The 9,607-nt window shown below is 47.7% G+C and overlaps 1 long non-coding RNA gene across 1 annotated transcript; it reads left to right on the top strand.

Moving 5' to 3' along the window:
* The first annotated feature begins 344 nt into the window (after positions 1-344).
* LOC124680292 lies at positions 345-2,141 on the top strand. The gene is made up of 3 exons (XR_006995472.1): positions 345-511; positions 1,196-1,299; positions 1,443-2,141. It is a non-coding gene; the product is annotated as an uncharacterized LOC124680292 (long non-coding RNA).
* The last annotated feature ends 7,466 nt before the right edge of the window (positions 2,142-9,607 follow it).

Below are 9,607 nucleotides of genomic sequence, written 5' to 3'. Positions count from 1 at the left end.
GCGTCCTATCGTGAAAACCGTCGTCCCACTTCCCCCGAGCGCCATGCCCCTCCTTGTGTCCTCGCGCGGGTCTGGCAGCGCCCGCCCCTATGGGCAGGGGTCCGCTACGGCGGGGACAGCGGCAGGCCGGCGGCGCCGCCATGGACTATTAGCACTTCTTCCCGGAAAGATCGACCCCATACCCCCACAACAATGACGAGGAGATGGGGACGGGCAGCGGAGGTGGCAAGTCCCTGTGCAGGTCGCTGGGACAACGCCAGATAGATCATCTAAGGCACCGCGAGGGAGGAGAGGCGGAGACGCATTGGCAACGGTGGGAAGAGCTCGGCGAGGTTCTCTGCCGAAAACATGCCCAAGGTCATGGTATCCCTCGCCCAAATCCTACCTCCAGGGTCGTGGCGGGAATCGAATTCCAACACCCCCCAGCGTTTTAGCTCAGCGTCCTCCCGCAGATTCCTCGGCATGGACTCCCCAGGGACCGTTCTACATCGTCCGGGAGATCCTGTGCTTGGTAACCCCCTCCCCCTCTCCGGTTACTGAAAATTTCGTTTCTGTTCTTGTGTACCTGCAGCCTATGCCCATGGATTTGTGCTGCTGCTTAAGTTCTGTAACTTCAGTAGTTTTGTAGTCCAACAGATTTTTTGGTACTGTATGCGTGAGTGAGGCATGAGGGAAGATTGGATATATGGAAAGATTTGTGATGCTAGGTTAGGAGTGGAAATTTGCAGTGATATCTTCTGTTAGAAAATCGAGTAAGAATGTGTATATCCAATTTAAACACCGCCTGCTGGGCTTGTGGGGGTTTGCAAAAGAGGTTATCTCGCTGTATGCGAACAGCAGTCTCATTTATCTCGGCGATCATTTTGGTGATATGAGAGGAGAATGATTACTAGAATGGGGATATATGCGATAGTCTGTAACATGTGGATTTTAGCCGTGATTTCTTAATACCAGATTCAGTATACGCCTCGGTACCTGGTCCTCTTTATCTGGTAATCAAAGGACTCTTTGACTGAATAGTTGAGAAGACGAGTTGTTACGGTGCGAAAGCTACTAGGTCTCTTGTAGTTTCAAAATACGCATGCATTTATTTATCATGTTGTGTTGTTCCTGGAAAGAAAGCTGATATGCATCCTACATGTATCTTGGGCGTTATTCTTCTTTTGGGTCTGAGGATAATGACTTTTTTTTGTAGATTGGCAAGCGTTCCATCTATGGGAGCAAGTTGCTTAAAAAACCACAGAATATGTTCATCTGACAAAAGAGCTTACGACCATATGTGAGAGCATTGAGTGGCAGGTATGAGGAACACAGAAAAAACAATGCTAATAGTATTTTTTAATCTCCATTGGATCTTAATCTATGTGGCAGACTTTGCATCTAATATATCAATGTGAGGTATATACTTATTTTGGACTGACTGGTTTTTGTTTATATTGAAGGTGGATGAGTTGGAAAGAAAATTTCAGGTGCATCAACAGAATCCAACATTTGATTGACTCGATGAAGTTGAACTCTCTAGACCACGAAACTGAACTGTCTTTTGCTCATAATCAGGTACATTTCTTCATATAATCCATCATTCTGTTTCTTACCCCCTTCGCCTTTATTATAACAGCAGAACTTATTTGAGGATTGGCTCTGACCGAACTATAGTACAAATTTTCTTCAGTGTTTACCTTCTTACCATCTCATTGAACTACCACATCTCTCCCTTTTTTGAATAAAAATAGGGTACTCTTGAGCATGCGTGGGTAACCTATCGTAACTGAATATTGTATCACGTGATATTGAAAAGGAAGACTGATGGGAGTGATATTTATGCTACTATTTTTTATCCCTACGATTGACAATGTGAAATTTATTTATTCAGGGTTCCCTATCTTTGGAAAACATACCGAGGTTGGTGCTTTCAAGAGAGCTGTTGAAAAATGGGTTGCATGCTTGGACTATCAAATCATTTTGAAATCTTTGGAATCTGTTGGAGTTGCGCTTATTTTAGATGCTTTTGTTAGGATTTTTTTTGGCATTACATGCTTTGTATGATTGTGTTTATCAGGAAAGTTGCTCTGGAGCTTGCTGGAAAATGCGACATTGATGATTTTGATTCTCAGGTACACTATTATACATTCAATCCCCTTTGTGTTTCATTATTAAATCTCGTAGAGAGAGCAGAACGGGTACCTTCCATCATGGTAGGTGTGGCATGCTTTGGACATGTATAAGGAGATGTCCAGCTTTTTTTTCCCTTTTTGTTCCGTTTTTTGATGGGGTTTGAGGTGTGTGCATCAGGTTCGTGAGTGATCCACTACCATGGAGCAAAGGTGATGTATTAGGCATGTGTTCTGTATTCTATATCTGGCCTTCGAGTCCATCGGCGCCGACGCTGCCGAGTGGTGGACACCCGCGTTTGAGTTCCGCATCGACGCTACGCTCCGCTCCACGCTTCACTTGCCGCAGGGGAGCTCCGCGAGGTCCAGTATGAATATTGCTCCTATGATGCAACAACGAGAGGCATGGACGTCCGTCCAAATGGACTCGTTCCTTGACATGGTGCGCAAGTGCAAGTAGACAGAGAACTCCAATTGTCCATAAGGTGTTAAACATGCATTTTCCCCTTTTCTCTATGTAAATAGTTATTCCGTTTCGGTGACATTCACATACATAGGTTATCAGATCAGCTTTTTATCGCAAAAAACATACTGAACTGAATAGCCTTCTCATTACATGGATTGTCCTTCCTCTGCAATGGGGCGTGGAAGGTGGCATGCCGTTGTGACAGGTTAAGATGATCCCACAGGTGTGGTCCTTTTGAGATTCTAAGAGCACTTTGTTTCTCCCTTTGCATGTACGACATCAGTTTAATGGGTCTGAGTTTTCTTTCTTGATCGATCGGAAGCCACGGTTCAGGTCGATCGATTCCCAAGCTACACTCTGAATCATATGAAGGATTTATACATATTGACTTGATTGTAGATTTTTTGTTGGATTTTAAGGAGTGTTTGTGAAGTTCATCCCAGTTGGATCTCACTGTGGAACTTTGAATGTTACAATAGAGGTACAAAAAGTTCTCTCATATGAACAATTCTTTACTCTGCATAAACACTGGTTACATAAACACTGCTCTGACTCCAATGTGAACAACTCTTTACTCTGCATATTCTTGTATAATATCAAACAATCTTTTCCCCGATATATTGTTGTTTATATGCTACTGCTTCCTTCCATGATTTCTTCGTTCAGATGTTTTTTGGTACACAGTTACCAAAATGATTACTGCTTTCGCTAAGTTATTCCATTCTTTGCTACAATATTGGCTTTCTAAAAGCTTACTGTTTCTTCTGTTATTTTGTTTTACATAAACTGGAACAGTATCTTTCTTTTCTTTTTTGAACTGTCAAATGGAATCATGAGATGTTACACTGAACACCTGTCCAAAATAATGGTTTGTCCTATAAGCAATATGTAAATCATGCTTAGCTCTGATTAGTTTTTCAGTATTTGAACTCAAGCGTCCGAGCTTCTTGAAATTAATATAACTAAAGATAGCAAATCAATCATAGCAGCAAACGGTGGAGTGCAGATTTGGTCCAAATTCTTTAGTCGTGTAATTTGCTGGGTATAAATAGTAACTATTCAAATCTTTGAGGTCCCAAATGATGGTCCTAATGCTTGTGAAGTTCAGTTCAATTAAATTGTAGCTTTATCTAATGACTTACTTTGCTTTATAATATTGTGCGCTAGCAGGGAGGGGCTATTGCCAGTGCTAGCCGTGCGGCGGCGGCAAGTACAGTCAATGGTCGCTTGGAAAGAGTGGTGGAAGAGGACGAGGATGTGGCTAAGACTCACGGCCTCCTAGACGGTAATGTAGATGCAGGTTTTCTTTGTATTGCTCCTGCCGAAGCCTAATCCCCTATGTCAATGTCTCAATTCACAAATCCACCGCATCTCATTCTCTCAACTGGTATGGATAAGCCATTGAGACAGATCGCTGTCGAATGGTGATCCGATTAGTTTTTTGCATCCACGTTATCAAGTTGGTTGTGATCGGCGCACCATATTTGCAGAAATAGATCATGCATATCATCTTGATTTCAGCTGTAATATTAATTGTAGTCTGCTGCCTCTTTAGACTTTACACCTGAATGTAAAATCTACTGTCATTCCTTATTTACTTCTGTGCACATCCTGCATATCATCTTGTTAAATCTGATGTATCTTCTCAATTGAGGAACATATGTAAAACATTCATGTCCACTACGTCATATTGTTTCTGTAACAAGTAGCACATCCATAAATATTTTGTCAAAAATCATGAGACATGTGTTTGTCTATAGAGTGACAATATTGCTTTTCTTTTGCTATTGCTACTTGCATAGAGAAGATGACCCTGATTATGTATGAGACTTTCATTGTTCCTGCCATGTATGTCGCGATTAGGTGATACTCTCCTTCCACATTTTAGTTCAGTTTTATGCTTTGCTTATGCCGCCCTCTACTAATTACTTAGAATTATTGTCAAGTCCCCATAGTTAAGTCATTATTTATCTTAACAATTTTCGAAATGCTCATGGGCTTGCATAAGTTGGACATGCCAACTTTGATATGAGCAACAATACTAAGGAGGATTAATCTGAATGTATTCTGGCTCCAATAGATGCAGGGTCTTGAGGGCAGCAGAGAGAAACTTGAGCGCGCAGAAGAGGGAGAGGACTCACAAGCCGATGCTACATCGACGGGCAAGGTGGCAGTGGCTACATCTACAAGTCAACAACCATCGCCACCAAACGCCTTCTGCCACACTGCACCAACTCGCCTATGCATAGACCAGACCCACTTTGACTCCTCGCCCATTTTATTTTCACCATCTTCTCTATCGATGGCATTTTCCCCTGCCAGATGTATTTGCACGCTTAAGCAGACCGGGGTTTTTTTTTGCTGAAGGTTCCCTTGATGATTAAATGCACCTAGAAAATATGGCTCTTATTCTTCTTTGAACTATCACTGTCATAGTATGTGCCTCTGTTATCCAAGCAACTCCATGGTTGTTGGTGTTGCTCTCTTTTCTAGCCAGGTTCACCCTTAAGAAGACTCCATGGTGGACATACACTTTGAAGCATATTACAGAATCAGAGCTAATATAATTACGCACCACTATCATGACTGAAATCTCTCCTTGATTATAAATGTTTATCTTCAGTACTAACCTTTTTTGTGACGCTGTCAAGGACTATGAAAAGATCCTCGTAACCTCACACTCAACAAGAACAAGTTGACGACATAATAAGTATTCTAGGAAGCTAGGAGGAGTCACCCCGCTCCCACCTGCAACCATAATCTGCCAATAAATGTGTATTTTAGGATTTTTTTGCGTTTGGAAGTTGTCTGTTATTTTTTGCTTTCAGACTGTGTGAACGGTTGACAACTTGCAATAGTTGCTACGGTTTTTTTGTCACATGTCAGAAATGTTATTTCACTTTTGGTAATTATTTTTATGATTTGTTAGTACTCCTTGCTGCTTGTGAGATAAAATACACCTTTGTGTTGGTGTATTACAAGTTTCTTCTGAATTTTATTCATGACAATTCTAAATAGGCATAAACGATGACTACAAAGATATTGATGTGTATTTGTCCTGAATTTTCTCCTAAAATATGAATGATATGTGACTCTTGTTCATAATTTGAACCTGCATAGTTTGACATTCTCACAATAGGGAATACTTTGACAGACTTAGAATACGGAATTCTTCGTAATCTCAATATTTTTTTTATTCGATCTCTATATGTCGTTGTATTTAAGTCTGTAGTTCCGTAGCAACGCACGGGCACCTAACTAGTAAAATTTAACTTTATGATTTTTAATTTTATACATTTAACGTTAATCACTCAAGTACGAAGGGTTGATTATTCAAATAGAGAGGGTTGATAACTTTTAGCCTGAATTTTTTTTGTCGAAACATATTAACATGGGTGCTAGTTTTGAAGATCTCGTCGAGACCGACTGTTGTGGGTATACTTTATGGGTATATCAACGACATGGCCTAGATCCGGCAAGCCCGGGTGGCCCACAGACGGTGATGGTGGCATGGGGCCCATCGGGCGGCCCGATTGCTTGTTGATCAAGAAGGATGAAGTCCAGCCCGGGAACACGGAGCCGGATCCTAACCGACCTACGAAGGAGGCCGGATCCGTGGAGGCCCATAAAGTATCCGGATCCGGTACGGCCATAAGGAAGGCGGATCCTTGACGTACACGGCAAGATATTGTACCGTAGTTAGGCAACTTGTATTCCGGCTAGGACTCTCCATGTAAACCCTAGATCCGTGCGCCTTTATAAGCCGGATCCCGGGAGCCCTAGAGGCACAACCACAACCATTGTAACAACGCGCAAGCGCCCAGATAATTCCAGACAAGCAGCGGTAGGCCCTGTCATCGTGCGAGGTGTTCCGAAGGCTGGGTAACTCGCGTACCACCGTCCCGTGTGCACTCCGCCCTATGGCCCCTACTTCTTCACCCCCTCGTGAGGATCCCTCCTCCGAGGTATCGTCGATTAGGCAACGACAGTTGGCGCCCACCGTGGGGCCTGAGGCGTCTGGAGGCCGGAACCGGGAGGGCTCCGCCATGGGAAGCTACGACGACTCGGTCGCTGTGGGGCGCGTACTCTACGCCGGGAATTTTCCGATCGTCCGTCCGGACGGATCGCGGATTCCGGCTAGGACAAACCCCGTCAAGCTCTCCATCGTCCCAATCGGCGGCATCCACATCTTCATCGGCGAGACCGTCGATTCCGACGGAAACGCACCGGTAAGTAACGGCCGACGCGACCGCCGCTGAGCTGGACGCCGTCGGCGAAGATCCGATCCGAGTCGCGAGGAGCTTCTTAAGGAAGGTTCCGCCTTAGATCGGGAAAAATCAAAACCCACCCAATCCGCCCCTGAGCAGGAGAAAACGGTGGAAGACCAATGCAGATCCGCCTGGGTCTCCCAGGTGTTAGAGAAGCAAAGGTGCCACTTCGTGCACTTCTTGGCCCATACCGCAGGTGACGCCCTCCACCAGGACGAGGCTGATCCTTTGCAGGTTGAGGCACCCGGAAACAACGTAGCTCCGGAACTGCCAGAAGCAGTCGGAGACAGCGACGCTCCGGGACAAGAGGAAGCCGGAAACCCTGAGGAATCAATCCTCGGTAACTTGAGCCCAGATTCCGATGATGCCTCCTCAATAGGCACAGAAGAATACAATCGCTTGACGAAGGAGCTCGCAATCGGGGAAGAAGATGACGGCGCTTCATCCATGAATACAGAGGAATTCAACCGCAAGCTCGAGGAACTCGGAGGCGGTGAGCAAGCTGAAGTGGAATCCGCCCAGCCGATGCAGGTTCTAGCAACTGTGGCACCGCTGGATCAGCCGGACACGGAAGACGAAGCCTCCAACTCCGACCCAGGACCATCCAACGTAAGGTCTCCGTGAGATCGGGCACGACCGCGAAACGATGTCCTGTCACCAGAAGAGATGGTCGAGCAAGCACGCATGGATTTAGTCGCAAAGTCCGATATCCTCAACAAGCCAATAACTCCCGAGGAAGCTGCAGATCCGGCGGCCTTAGAAGCCAAAAGACAGGAGATGCTAGCAACGGCTCGAAGTTTGCCAGGACCGCAGCCGCAATGGCGGAAGAGAGAACCATAGCGGCAAATTTCGTGGACCACTTTCAGAAGAAGGACCGCGAGGTCGATGAATCTCTCGAAAAGGTCAGGCAACTCGAGAAGCACTGGGAGGCCAAGGTAAAATTTGTGCAGGAGGAAGAAGCTAGAATCAGGCGAGAGGCCATCCTTCCCCGCAAGATTACCTTCGCAACACCCACAGAGCAGCAGCCGCTCGCAACTCCAAAGGATAACATGAAGAAGGCTGCGGAGCTCCTGAAGAAGAAGGACGAGGAGATTGACATCAACTACGTCCGGAAGCTCGTTGCCTCAGCAATGCGGCAACGAAGCAAGGCAGACACTTCGCGCAGGTTAGCATCCAATCCGGAGCAATGCATATCTACCGCGCAGAAGGACGCCATAGCAAGTCAAAACCGTGATGGCGAGTCGCGCACCGGATCTACGGAGCGCGGGAGGATAGTCAGAGATCATCCGAATCCAATCCCCATACCATCGGATTCAACCCGAAAGACCCGGCAAAGGGAAAGGATGCGATGTATGCGGCGAGAGATAAGTACCGTGTTCCATCGCCACCACCCCGAGCTTCGCGTCCTCCGCTACCCCCTCGACGTCGCAGCCCTGCCGGAAACCCCAGGCCCCATGGGCCAGGTGGAATCAACATCCGCGACAGTATGCCGCCACCTAGAGACAGGAACAGGGAGCGTACGCTGGAGCAACGCCGAAGCCGGAATCAAGACCACGAGCCTGAGCCTCGTCGGAATCAAGACCGTGAGCCTGAGCCTCGTCGGAATCAAGAACGCGACCCTGAGCCTCGCAGAAGCCAAGGACGCGATCCGGAACCAAGGAGGAGCCGGAACGAGGAGTACGCACCTGAGCCACGCGGGAGCCGGAACGACGGAGGCGACCACCACCAAGAGGAAAGGAGCCACCGAAGCCGGAGCCGGCCGAGGGAGCCACGCCACGAGTCCGAAGGCGGACGATCATCTTACGAGGCCCCCTCGCAGATCTCCCTCACCACCACCAAGTGGAGGCGGAGGTGGAGGCGGAGGCGGAGGCCGGAGATCCCGTTCCCGCTCAAAATCACCCGGCGGTGCCCCTCGTGATGCCGGGATCGCCTCAACGAGTACGGATCCGACTACATCGGTCCAAGGTGCTTTGGCCGGATGATCCGAGAGGAACCAAAGCCAAGAAGCTTGAACCTTAAGCTACCAGGAAATCTGAAGCATTATGATGGCAGCGAGAGGCCGGATACCTGGATCGAGGATTACTACAATGCGGTAACCTTCGCCGGAGGAACCCCGAATATAGCCTGCCGCATGCTCCAGTTGTACCTTATTGGTCCAGCTCGTGTTTGGCTCAGTGACCTTGAGGAGAACACTATCTTTTGCTTTGGTTGGACACTGAAGAAGGCTTTCGAGAACCACTTCGAGGTACCTACAAGAGACCGGCCACCACCGGCGATCTTCAAGCTTGCATCCAGAAGAAGGGCGAGACATCTAGAAGCTTCCTCACCCGATGGTTGGCAACCAGAAACGAGTGCGAGAACGTAGATAACCGCACAGCAATGCACGCCTTCATTGGTGGTTTGCAGCGTGGGGGGCTGCTGCGCCACAAGCTCACTTGCCTGGTGAATGCGAACAAGCTCACTCTTGATGAGATGATAAACATCGCCAGCGATCATACTGCCGCCGATGACGACGCGAGGCGGAGATCTCGCAGCTACGGCCATACCCACTGCACCAACGAGAAGAAAAACCGTGATAACGGCGTCGGCAACGGCAACAAGCGGAAGAACCCCCCGAAGACCGGAAGGGCGGAGGATCCGACATGGTAGCCATGACGTTCCAACGCGGAGGTCCGGGGAGGCGGAAGAGGCCGCGGACGTGGAGGCGGAGCGAGGCGGGGGCCAGCGGCGCGGCGGCGAAGTCACCGCGGCCGGATCCCGCG

This window comes from Lolium rigidum, unplaced genomic scaffold (genome assembly GCF_022539505.1).
Source record: "Lolium rigidum isolate FL_2022 unplaced genomic scaffold, APGP_CSIRO_Lrig_0.1 contig_12112_1, whole genome shotgun sequence".
Classification (NCBI taxonomy): Eukaryota; Viridiplantae; Streptophyta; class Magnoliopsida; order Poales; family Poaceae; genus Lolium; species Lolium rigidum.
The sequence above is the reverse complement of the archived record's forward strand: the minus strand, read 5'-3'. Positions and strand labels throughout refer to the sequence as shown.